This window comes from Odocoileus virginianus, chromosome 20 (genome assembly GCF_023699985.2).
Source record: "Odocoileus virginianus isolate 20LAN1187 ecotype Illinois chromosome 20, Ovbor_1.2, whole genome shotgun sequence".
Classification (NCBI taxonomy): Eukaryota; Metazoa; Chordata; class Mammalia; order Artiodactyla; family Cervidae; genus Odocoileus; species Odocoileus virginianus.
The window spans coordinates 10,188,750-10,202,222 of NC_069693.1; the positions used below are offsets into that span (position 1 = coordinate 10,188,750).

The 13,473-nt window shown below is 42.5% G+C and overlaps 2 non-coding genes across 2 annotated transcripts; one reads left to right on the forward strand and one right to left on the reverse strand.

The window, feature by feature from the left end:
- Positions 1 to 369: 369 nt before the first annotated feature.
- On the forward strand, positions 370 to 441 carry TRNAS-ACU (transfer RNA serine (anticodon ACU)). Its single transcript has one exon. It is a non-coding gene; the product is annotated as a tRNA-Val (tRNA).
- A 12,499-nt stretch (positions 442 to 12,940) lies between these two features.
- TRNAW-CCA (transfer RNA tryptophan (anticodon CCA)) lies at positions 12,941 to 13,013 on the reverse strand. The gene has a single exon. It is a non-coding gene; the product is annotated as a tRNA-Trp (tRNA).
- Between the last annotated feature and the right edge of the window lie 460 nt (positions 13,014 to 13,473).

Genomic DNA, 13,473 nt, shown 5'->3' on the forward strand with positions numbered 1-13,473 from the left:
AGATGGTTGGATGGCATCACGGGCTCAGTGGATATGAGTTTTGGTGGACTCCAGGAATTGGTGATGGACAGGGAGGCCTGGTGTGCTGTGGTTCATGGGGTCGCAAAGAGTCGGACACGACTGAGCGACTGAACTGAACTGAACGACCCCATGGAGAAATAGAGATCTGGAGAGGTGGTCTCTAGTCCAGAGTTTCAGAATGAATTAAGTGGTGGACCCAGGATTTTAACTGACAGGAATCAAGAATAAGTCGGAGTCATTGTGGGAATTTTAAGCCAAGAAGTCAGGTTGGTGTTTTGAGAACGCCCTCTGGTGTCTGGGTGGAGCACAATCAGCTACAATCATCTACAGTGACTGTGGGTCAAGTTGGGGGGTGTAGCTCAGTGGTAGAGAGCGTGCTTAACATGCATGAGGCCCTGGGTTCAAACCTCGGCACCTCCATTTAGGAGTTCCTGCTTACTAGGAACCTTGGAGAAAGACAGATAAATCCACCCTGGTATTCAGTCTTTCATGAGAAATCCCCTGAACATTAGCTCCCTGGCTCTGCCAGGTACTCCTGTTTTAATATTTGGCTCATTCAGTGACATCATTCAACTAAATTCTGCTGTGGACACTGCCTGGGTTACAAGATGTCTTCCTGAAGGAGGTGACATTAGAGCAGAGCCTTAAAGGACAAGTAGTCAAGGCCTGACCTGAGAGAATCCCCCTTGTTCTGGGAAAAAGGTGCATCTTTGTGTGGGAGGGAGCCTGGCCAAGGAAGCTGGGGAAATAGGTCAGGACCCATTTGGGAAAGTACCCTGTCTTTGGGACTTCGTCTTATAACTCAGTTTGGACCTGCAGATTTCCCATACCATTTAGCTTCTGCTGTAACAATGCTGTGTAACAAACCAGCCCTGACCCTCAATAACATTCATTTAGCTCACAAGTTTGTGGTACCAGGGCAATTTAGGCTGAGCTTGGCTGAATGATTTTCCTGGGCTCAGCTGTGCTTACCCACAAGTCTGTCTGGGGCGGGGTGGTGGGTGGGGGGTGTCAGCTGTTGGCTGATCTAGCCTGGTCTCATGGCAACAAAAGTACAGGTTGAAATGGGTGGGGGCCCCTCAATTAAGACATAGGCTGGAGATTGGCACTCCGTCACTTCCAACTCATTCTGCTGGTGAAAGCAGGTCACACAGCCAACCCAGAGTCATGTAACTACAAAGTTACATGGTAAAGAGCGTGAATACAGGGAGGGGTGAGCAATCGGGGGCCAACAGTTATCATCAGCTCAAAGATCTTGGGCTCGGCTCCCCGGCAGGAGACATCAGAGCTTGTCTGTATCTCCCCATGTCATGGCTCTTTGCAGGAAACTCTCAGGCTCAGGGTGGACAGGGTTTACATGAGGAAGGGAACAAAATAGAGAGAATGGCAGGGGGAAGAAGCAGTTGTGTCTGCATTTCTCGTTTGGGTGTGGCTGTCTAGAGGAAGCTGGCAGGAAGCTTGGAAGGCATCCGCATTTGCTGGTTGTTGAAGAGTGAATTCCTTATTTGATCATATCATTGCATTATCTGTTTTCTAAAAATATTTATTTGTTTACTTATTTTTATTTGGCTACCCTGGGTCTTAGTTGCAGCCTGAGGAATCTTTTACTTGTGGCATTCGAACTCTTGGTTGCAGGATGTGGGATCTAGTTCCCTGACCAGGGATTGAACCTGAGTCTTAGCCACTGGCCCACCAGGGAGGTCCCTGCATTATCTGATTTGAGGTTTTTAATCTAAATGTATTAATTCAGATCTATGTATTTATCAATCAATTATACATGGACCATGTTTTTCTGAATTTTTGTCTTTAGCTCAGTGAAGGCTTGCTTTGTAAATAAAGGTGCAGATGAGGGTTTCATGCATCCTAAGATCTTTGGAGTCATTTCGAAATCTTTCCTCCTAGTTCTTGTGTAAGCTTTGGGCTCTGCAAACCCGCATTCCTTCCTGTGTGCCCTGCGGAAGCCACTTAATCATTCCAGCAGTTCCCTATAGCCAGATTATGATTACCTCCATTTGACGGGCGAAGAAAATTGAGTGGTTTCCACAAGTAAATTTCCCAGAACTTTTGCTGCTTGTAAAAATGATTGGACCCAGATGATTCTAGAACTTCCCTAGGTTTTTTTTTTTTTTTAAAGCGAGGCTCACTGGGCTGTCAGCCGCAGAATGGAGACAGCTGTCTGGGCACAGAGGCCCGACCGGGATGCAGGCACACTCCCGTCTCTCTGGCACCACAGGATGTAGGACGGAGGGGCTGGTCTCCTCTGTAGCTGTCATTCTTACAGGAACTGCGGGTGTGGGTTTTTCCTGACTCTTGGTCTGGAGTAGCCTCCCTATTCTCAGGGCTCATAGACTTTGCGAAAGTCAAGTCCGGAATAACAGCAATCCTTTTACAGCTAATCTGGCAAGCCCAAGCCCAGTCTTTCACATTTGGAAGCTGTATCATGCATTTGGGCTTTCCAAGTGGCCCTAGTGGTAAAGAACCCGCCTGCCAATGCAGGAGACATGAGACTTGGGTCTGATCTCTGGGTCAGGAAGATCCCCTGGAGGAGGGCATGGCAACGCACACCAGTATTCTTGCCTAGAGAATCCCACGGACAGAGGAGCCTGGCGGGCTGCAGTTCATAGAGTCACAAAGAGTCAGACAGGACTGAAGCAACTTAGCACACAGCACACATCATGCATTTGGAGTATTAATTAATTTCCCTGTGTTTTAGCAATCAGAACTCAAATTTGTTGATCCTTATCTAAAAAAGTGGGAGGTACATGGGGAGGTCCCAGCCACACAGAGATATTAATCTGGCCCAGGGCAAAGGACCTGGGTTCGGTGTTGGGCTTTTGTAACACTGATGATGTTCCAGGCTCTTCCCACTCCTCTCACTGCACCCAGCTTGGAGCTGGAAGGACATTATCAGCTCACACCCTGGCACCCTCAGCCTGTGCCCACCAACCTCCCGGGAAGGCTGCCCACGTGCAGAGACAGCCCAATGATTAGAAGGTGCTTCCAGACAGAGTCTTGAACCGGGTTGAGTTCTGAGAGTCCCATATGTCCAGTTTTTGGTGACTGCAAATATTGCTGCCAGGGACATTCTTGTCAGAGTCCTTTGGTGGACATACCTATATATAGGTGTATATATATATATATATATATATATATATATATATAATACTGAGAAACAGTTATATACATAGCAGAATATATAGCAGAATACTGAGAAACAGTTTTCTCAAGTATTTGTATACACTTATTGACTTTTGAACCAGGGGATTGTATTTACTGTTTAAATTAAAAAAATTGAGATGTGCAGCTACAGACACCACCAAGTTGCCCAGATGTCGCTTACATTGAGTGTATTAGTTTCCAGCTGCTGCTATAACAGATGACCACAATCTCAGTGGCTTAGAATAACACAAGTTTATTATCTTACAGTTCTGGAGGTCAGAAATCTTAAATAGGTCTTCCTGGGCTAGAATCAAAAGCCATCTTCTTTCAAGAGGCTTGAGACTTCCCTGGTGGTCCAGTGGCTAAGATGTCATGCTCCCATTGCAGGGGGCCCATGTTCAGTCTCTGGTCAGGGAACTAGATCCCACATGATGCAACTAAGAGTTCGCATGCTGAAACTAAAGATCCCACATGCCGCAACTAAGACCCGGTGCAGCCAAATACATAAATATTTTTAAAAAGGGGGAAAAAAAGGAGGCTCTAGGGAAGAATCGAATCCTTGCCTTTTCCAGTTTCTAGAGGCTGCCTGCATTCCTTGGCTCCCAGCCACATAACTCTGATTTCTGCTTCTGTCAACACATCTCCTTCTGACTCTGACCCTCTTGCCTCCCTTGTATAAAGACCCAAGTAGTTACACTGGACCTTTCCTAATAATTGTCAGGATAATCTTCCCATTTCAAGATTCTTGAGTTAATCACACCTGTAAATTCCCTTTTGCCACACAGCATCACGTAGTCACAGGTCCTAGGGATTAGGACGTGGAAATTTTAGGGGGGCATTATTCTATCTCCCCAGCTTCCCAGGTGGCACTAGTGGTAAAGAATCCACCTGCTTAATGCAGGAGACACAAGAGACACAGGTTCAATCTCTGGGTCTGGAAGAACCCCTGGAGTAGGAAATGGCAATCCACTCCATTCATCTTGCCTGGAGAACCCCATGGACAGAGGAGCCTGGCGGGCTACATACAGTCCATGGGATCACAGAGAGTCGGACATGAATGAAACAGCTTAGCACACACATACGGCATTCTATCTCCCACACCAAGCCACACAGTTTTGGCACCTACAGAAAGACTTGTGTAACCCTCTGGGTCACAGATCTGAATCAGCACTGGCTGTGGTGGCTGTGAGTGGGCCATCAGGCTCTGGCAAAAGAACGCAGAACCCAAATGGCATCTCCCGCTTGGCGAGGCTCTCCATATCCAATTGGTCCCTGAAGAAGCGGGTTGTCAGGTCTTCCCCTATTCATCACTGAGATTTCATCTCAATATTATTCTGATAATGACTTTGAGCTCTTCTTCTTTTGTTTTTTTGGCCACAGTGCCCAGCTTATGGGATCTTAGTTCTTCAACCCGGGATCAAGCCTGTGCCCCCTGCAGTGGAAGGGCAGAGTCCTAACCACTGGACCACCAGGGAAATCCCCTAGCTCTTCTGTACAAGGTGATGTTCTAAGAGCTTCATGAAGACTAAGTCATTTCACATGCACGGACAACAACAACCACACTACAAATCATGATTATTCCACTGTACAAATGAGGGTACTGGGGCACAGAGAAGTTAACGAATATTTCCAAGGTCACACAGCTAGGAAATGACAAAGCTGGGATTCAGTCCCTTGTTTTGCAAGAGCTACAATCCTCTGTAATGAAGCCAGCATCGATGCACAGCGTTTCTACTCTAGGTCTATGCTCTCCTTTCTGGAGCACACAACCCTCCACCTCCAGGAATATTTCTAAGTGAGCAACGTCATCTTCAGTTGGTTTTCCCTCCCAGAGACTTGATCCCAGTCTTGAGGGAGGAGAGAGCCACCTTGTGGTGAGACAGGGCATCTGAGAACCAGGAGCCGAGTTCTCCATGTGTGCACTCCACTGGACCAGTCACTCCTGCATTCTGGTGTTTCATGTCTTGAATGCACCAACATAGCAGTTGTTTATTCTACTCATTAAATTTTTTAAAAATTTACATGTTTAATTATTATATAACTTCGAGCACAAAACTGAAGTGTACAGCTCGATATATACATATACTTATAAATATAACATGGACTGTAGCCTGCCAGGCTCCTCTGTCTATGGAATTACCCAGGCAGGAATATTGGTAGCCATCCCCTTCTCCATGGGATCTTCCAGGCCCAGGGATTGAACCTGGGTCTCCTGCCTTGCAGGTAGATTCTTTACTGTCTGAACCACCAGGGAAGCCATATTATATATTATTATGTCAATATACAATACTATACTATACTATATAATATAATAACATATTATATAATATACAATAATACATATAATAATATAATATATTATAAGATAACATATATTATAATATATAATATTATAAGATAATAATTATTATACTATATAATATTATTGTGTATACTATATTATTATAATATAATAATATATGTATATATAACACATATATGTAATCTATAGCATATATAATACTATATATTATAAATATATATAATATAAAATAAATATATATTTGTAATATATATTATATGCCATATATTATATATTATATAATAAATATAAATATAAATAATATGATATAATATATAATATAAAGTATCACAAACATATATTATATTTATATTTTAATATTTTAATATTTTAAAAATATTTTTAAAATATTTAAAATTTTAAATTAAATTTTAAAATTTTAAAAAATTTAAAAATATAACATATTTTAATATATTATAAATATTATATTTATATATATTATGTTATGTTATGTTATAATTAAATTATTTATATTAATTTCTTGTTAATAATGAATTGTTGATAATTTTGTTATTAATTTATTTATATTAATTTATAATTATGTTATAATATAATAATATATAATACTATTATATTATATTATAATATATATACATATGTTCATTCAGGTCACCACTACTGAGGTCCAGATATCAAACATTCTAATCATTTCAGAAGGTTTCCTTGTGCCTTCTTCCAGTCAATAACACCCAGGGGTGACTTTCTCAGTTCTATCACCATGAGTTGATACTTATATAAAAGGAATCATTCAGTTATTTAGTCTTCTGTCTCTAACTTCTTTCACTCAACATTATGTTGTGAGATTCAACCATGTTTTTGCATGTAGCTGTACTGGTATTTTTTAAGTTGTTGTGAAGGGAATTCCCTGGTGGTCCAGTGGTTAGGACTTGTTGCTTTCACTGGCAGGGACCCAGGTTCAATCCCTGGTGGGAGAAATAAGATCCCCCAAGCTGTGAGGTGCAGCCCCCAAAAAATATATTTCTGTGAAGCATTTCATCTTATGAATGTAACCACATTTATCTACCCAAGTCTATTGTTGATGGACGGCTTCCCAAGTAGCACTAGTGGTAAAGAACTTGCCTGCCAGTGCAGGAGATATTAAGAGATGTGGGTTCGATCCCGGGGTTGGGAAGATAACCTGGAGGCGAGCACAGCAGCCCACTCCAGTATTCTTGCCCAGAGAATCCCACGGACAGAGGGGCCTGGAGGGCTGTCTGCAGGGCCCATAGGCTCGCAGAGTCAGACGCAACTAAAGCCACTCAGCACACATGCACACATTGTTGATGGATATTTGGGTTGTTTCCAGTCTTTAGTTATTTTGAATAAAGCTGCCATGAACATCCTTGTCCATGGATATATGTGCTCATATTTCTTGGGTGTATACCCAGATGTGAAATTACAAAGTCATAGGGCAGACACACGTTAGTCTCAGTAGGTCCTGCCAAACTTTTTTGTCCAAGTGCTTACTAGTATTTTTCAACTCCACAATGTAATTTTTTTTTTTTTTTTCTGTGACATGTGGCATGTGGGATCTTAGTTCCCTGACCAGGGATTGAGCCTAGACCCCATTCGGTGGAAGCTCGGAGTCTCAACCATTGGACCACCAGGGAGGTCACCCATTATTTCTGTCTTTTAAAATGAGTCAGAAACTTGAGCCATGTGTCTTGAGACATGCTGAAGAAATCAAAACACTGCTTTAAAATTTTGTCTTGAACGAAGTTTGCTTATTTCTAACTAGTTTCCTCCCTTGTTTGAAAAGTTGCCAAGGTAATATATTGTTTTTTAGTTTGTATTTCCTGGGTTTCTAGGGAAGGAAAAGTAACATTTTTTTCCAATCTGCTACCACACTAGATAATTTATTTGTTGTTATTGTTATTCAGTTGCTAAGTCATGTCCAACTCTTTGCGATCCCATGGACTGCAGCACTCCAGGCTTCCCTATTCTTCATTATCTCCCAGAGTTTGTTCAAGTTCATGTCGGTTGAGTCAGTGATGCTATCTATCCATCTCATCCTGTGCTGCCCTCTTCTCCTGCCCTCAATCTTTCCCAGCATCAGGGTCTTTTCCAATGAGTCGGTTCTTCCCATCATGTGGCCAAAGTATTGGAGCTTCAGCATCAGCCCTTCCAGTGACTATTCAGGACTGATTTTCTTTAGGATTGACTGTTTTGATCTCCTTGCCCTCCAAGGGACCCTCAAGAGCCTTCTCCAACACCACAGTTCTAAAGCATCTATTCTTCAGCATTCAGCCCTCTTTATGGTCCAACTCTCACATCCATACATGACTACTGGAAAAACCATAGCTTTGACTATATGGACCATTGTTGGCAAAGTGATGTCTCTTGCTTTCTAAAGTGCTTTCTAGGTTGATCATAGCTTTCCTTCCAAGGAACAAGCGTCTTTTAATTTCATGGCTGCAGTCACCATCTGCAGTGATTTTAGAGCCCAAGAAAATAAAATCTGTTACTATTTCCACTTTTCCCTCTTCTATTTGCCCTAAAGTTATGGGACCAGATGCCATGATCTTAATTTTTTGAATGTTTTTAAGCCAACTTTTCTACTGTCTTCTTTCACTTTTATCAAACAGCTCTTTACCTCCTCTTCACTTTCTGACATTTGAGTGGTATCATCTGCATATGTGAGGTTGGTGTGAATGAATGAATGAATGAATCCAGACTGTGATTCATTCAGCCTGGCATTTCACACCAATGTACTCTGTATATAAGTAAAATAATCAGAGTAACAGTATATAGCCTTGTCTTACTCATTTCCCAATTTTGAACCAGTCTGTTGTTCCATGTCTGGTTCTAACTTGCTTTTTGACCTGCATACAGGTTTCTCAGGAGACAGGTAAGGTGGTCTGGTATTCCCATCTATTTAAGAATTTCCCACAGTTTGTTGTGATCCATGCAATCAAAAGCTTTAGTGTAGTCAATGAAACAGAAGTAGATGTTCTTCTGGAATTTCTGATCCAAGGAATGTTGGCAATTTGATCTCTGGATCCTCTGCCTTTTCTAAACCCAGCTGGTACATCTCAAAGTTCTTGGGGGTACTGCTGAAGCCTGTCTTGAAGGATTTTGAGCATAACCTTACTGGCATGCAAAATGAGCACTGTTGTTCAGCAGTTTGAACATTCTTTGCTAGTTTGAACCTTTATGGGTAATGCCACTGTTTAAAGACCTGGGTCCACCGCTAGGGGGCACCACCCTACCGGGTGAATTCACAGAGTTCTGCTCCAGGGCTCCTCATTTAGGTGCAAACCTGTAGACTGCAGTGTGAAGACCCTGCCTCTCTTCCCTTAGGATAATTTTTTTAAATCAAGACTTTCTTCCCTAAGTGTCCCATCCGGATTTAGCACCTAAATTTGAACCCTGGAGGAACTGTGACGTGGCCGAGGACACCTTGTGTAAGTATGATGGTGACCAACGTCATTTGGATAAATAAATATTTCCCAAGCACCTATTCTGTTCCAGGCACTCTTGCAGTCACTGGGGCTACAGCGGGGATGGAATAGACAGATATTCCTGCTCATGTGGGGCTTGTTTTCCCAGGAGAGAGATGCTAAATACTGTAAGCAAGTATGACATGTGATGGCTATGGGTACAAAGGAGAGAAAACGGGTGGGGGAAGCAGGAGTGCCTGGGTTGAGGAAGATGGTTGCAGTTTTATTTTATTTTTTAAAATAACTTATTTTCTTTTTTACGTTTATTTATTTGACTGAGTCAGGTCTCGGTTGCTTTTTTTGCTCCGTAATAATCGTAGCGCTCAGGCTTATTTGCTCTGCAGCATGTGGGATCTTAGTTCCTTGACTGGGGATCAAACCCATGTGCCCTGCATGGAAAGGCAGACTCTTTTTTTTGTCTGCATTTAATCTTAGCTGTGGCATGTGGGATCTAGATCCCCAAACAGGGATCAAACTCCGGCCTCTTGCAATGGGAGCGTGCAGAGTCTTAGCCACCAGACCACCAGGGAAGTCCCTGCAGTTCTAACTAGGGGGGTCAGAGAAGGTCTGCTTGAGAAGGGGACCTTCGTGTGAAGATGTGAAGGAGGTGGAGGCATGGAACAGAAGGAACAGCAAGCGCAAAAGTCATGAGGTGGTGCCTGGTGCCTTAGAACAAGAGGCAGGCTGGTGAGGCTGGAAGAGAGGGACCCCAAGGACCTGACTTAGGAGAGGAGGGCAGAGAGAGAAGAAGGTATGCAAAGAGTGTGGGACCTTGCAGGCTGCTGTAAGAACTTGGACCTTGACTCTGTTACTTCTTGTCTTGCAGGATCTTAGTTCCCCAACCTGGACCCAGGCAGTGAAAGCACTGAGTCCTAACCACTGGACCACCGGGGAATTCCTTAGGCTTATTTTATTTATTTGTTGATTTTTGGCTGCACTGGGTCTTCGTTGCTGCGCCCGGACTTTTTCCAGTTGCAGCGACCAGGGGCTACTCTCTGCCTCAGGGCTTGTGATTCTTATTGCAGTGGCTTCTCCTGTTGGGAAGTACAGGCTCTAGAGCACAAGAGTTCAGTAATTATGACTCCCGGGCTTAGTTGCCCCACAGCATGTAGGATCTTCCCGGACCAGGGATCGAACCTCGGTCCCCTGCGTTGGCAGGTGGATTCTTATTCACTGTGCCACCAGGGAAGTCCCCTAGACTTATTATTTATTTATTTATTTTTTAGAGATTGGAGAAAGATTTATTGCAGGGCCAGACAAGGAGATGGGTGGCTTGTGCCCCTTCCCCAAACCCCAAACTCCCTGGAGGCCTTTCAGCAAAGCATTTTTAGTGGCCAGGTGAGGGGGTGTCCCAGGGTATACAATCAGCTTGTGCACAATTCTCTGATTGACTGATGGTGAGGTAACAGGGTCATGTCACAGGGATTAACATTATCAATCCTCAGACTCAAGTAGACCTGGGGTCAGTGTCATCAGGTAGTCAACATGTTCCATTTGGTGGGGTTTTTATTTCTGTAAAACAACTCAGGAAATGTGCACCAGATACTATTATCTAGGTACTTCCAAGAGGAGCTAAAGCAGAGGACATGGGGAAAGGGCCTGCTCCCCCTCAAGGCCCCATAGTGTCCTCCTTGGTTATAGAAGCAAAAGGTGAAGGGTGATTTAACAAATTTTAAACTTGATATGCAAAAGGCTACAGCCAAATATACAATGTTTTTTTCTTTTTTTTTATCAGTACCTTTGCTCATGCTGTTTCCCATCTGAAGCATCCTCTCTGGTTATATAATTCTTATACATACTTGAAGGCTCAGTTCTAGACTTGACTCAAAAGAGCCTTCCATGACCTCTGTAGGATCCCTCCCTCCCTCCTGCTGCATAATCAGATGGGTAATCCATGCTCAAAAAGATTAGACTTATTTTTTAAAAAGGGTATCTCTGGCTGCTGTGTTGAAAATAGAATGGGATTGGGGAAGGGGTAAGGTTGCAACATAGAAATCACTACAATAATCAAGGAGCGACAGGGTGGTGAATTGGACCAAGGAAGTAGCAGTGAAGGTCATGAGAAATGGTCAGATTCCAGAGGAAGTCTGATGGTTAGATATGCTAATCTACTGGGTATAGGTTAGGAGAGGAAGAGAGGAAGGTCAAGTATAGTTCCGGTGGTGTGGTCTGAGTAGCACATTTAGAAAAACTTTTTATTTTGGATGATTTCAAACATATACATAAGGAGACAAAAATAGTGTAGGAACCTCCCCAACCCGGACCCAGGCCGTGAAAGCACTGAGGATTTCACTTCCACAATTGTCACCTTATGGTTAATTTTATTTCTTATATGCCTCCACCAGTCTCTATCCCCTGTTACAATGAAACAAATGTCAGACTTCATTTCATTAAATTTGTAAATCCTTTATTATATTTATTTCTTCAAAAATATCAGCTCCCTGCCTTTGTTTGTTCTTTTTAAATTGAAGTATGGCTCATTCATCACATTGTGTTAATTTCTTCTGTAGAGCAAAATGATTCAGTTACACATATACACTGTTTTTCATATTCTTTTCTATTCTGGTTTATCACAGGATATTGAATATAGTCCCCCGTGCTATACAGTAGGACCTTGTTGCCTATCCATTCTATATATGATCATTCGCATCTTCTAACCCCAGACTCCTACTCCATCCCACCCTGCCTTTCCCCTTGGCAACCCCAAGTCTGTTCTCTCTGTGGGTCTGTTTCTGTTTTATAGCTGTGTTAATTTGTGTCACATTTTAGATTCCGCATATAAGTGATATCCTATGATATTTGTCTTTCTCTTTCTGACTTGCTTCACTTAGTATGATAATCTCTAGGTCCATCCATGTTGTTGAAAATGGCATTATTTCATTCTTTTTTATGATTGAATAATATTCCATTCTCCCTGGAGTAGGAAATGGTAACCCACTCCAGTATTCTTGCTTGGGAAATCCCATGGATTGAGGAAAGTGATGGGCCACAGGAGACTGATGGGGTCGCAAAGAGTCGGACCCAACTTTTCGACTGGACATCAGCAACAAAGGGACAAAGTAGGTGATTAAACCGTGAATCCCACTTGGGGATTGTAAATAGAAAAAATATGGGAGACCCCTGTAAGTTATGATTACTCAAGAAAGCAGGTTTGTCCAGATATGTTAAGCTCCCTTCCCTTTTAAAATAAACATGCCATCAGAAATTATTAAATACTTATTATAATATAAAATATTATTATATTATTAATATTATTGTACACAATGTGATTATACAATATCAACGGTTGGTTCTCACAAAGACCACCAGAGTCTCAGTAGCGCCACAAAAGGGAAAATTAAGTAAGGCTATTTGGGATGAGTTTTTCTAAGCCAGGAAGTAGCTAAGATTAAGCCAAGATTATGGCACAATCATTTAGGGTTGGTGAACACAAGGAAACGACAATCTTGCAACAAGCCTTGATAAGCTACATGAGCGATGTGTTATCCTGAAAAAGGACCTGTTTGCCCAGGTGAATAAACTGTTTTCTTAGATAAACTGGTTTGTATGAATTTCCTGGGGGTAAATAATGAGTTATGTATTATTTTACAGACATCCTTCTGGGTAAGATTTTCTTGGAACAAACCATTAAGTCATGTTGAAATGCATAGTTCCAAATGCATTGTCTAAGAGAATTTAAAATACCTCATGCAGGTTAAATAGCCAATCAAGGAATGGATTTCCTTACCTGTCTCATAAAAGTATTTTTCCTGGTTTTCCAAGTCAGGAACCAAGTGAGTTTTACATACTGCACTTAATTTTGTGTGTTTAAGTCTCTTTTGGAGCTATAGCTTCCTTCCTCTCTCTCCTTTTATCCCATTAAAATTATTTTTAAAAATTTATTAATATTTATTGCTGTGGTTATGTCAGCTCTTAGCTGGAACACACAGGACCTTTAGTTGTGGCACACAAACTCTTAGTTGTGGCATGTGGGTTTTAGTTCCCTGACCAGGGGTTGAACCTGGGCCCCCTGCATTGGGAGCTTGGAGTCTTAACCACTGGACCACCAGGGAAGTCCCAAACTAAAATTAATTTTTGACAAATCCAGGTCACTATCATTCAGAGTTTCTACAGCCTGGGTTTTGCTGATCATATCCTGTGCTGTTGTTTAACATGCCCCTTTGCCCTGTGAATTGCCTTTTACTTAGCATTTAGAACTGCTGGTCGAGGCCACTTAAGTAACTCTGGCAGACAGTGGGAAGGTGACAGAGTGAGAAGCACCAGGAGTCTGTCTGTCCAACCCCGACAACAACTGCAGAATCTGTCGGCTATAACTATTTTGGAACTCCGGTTTCTCAGGTGGCTCAGTGGTAAAGAATCCGCTGGCCAATGCAGGAGACGCGGCTTCAATCCCTGGGTTGGGAAGATCCCCTGGAGGAGGACATGGCAACCCACTCCAGTATTCTCTCCTGGAGAATCCGGTGGACAGAGGAGCTTGGCGGGCTACAGTCTATGGAGTTGGTAAGAGGTGGA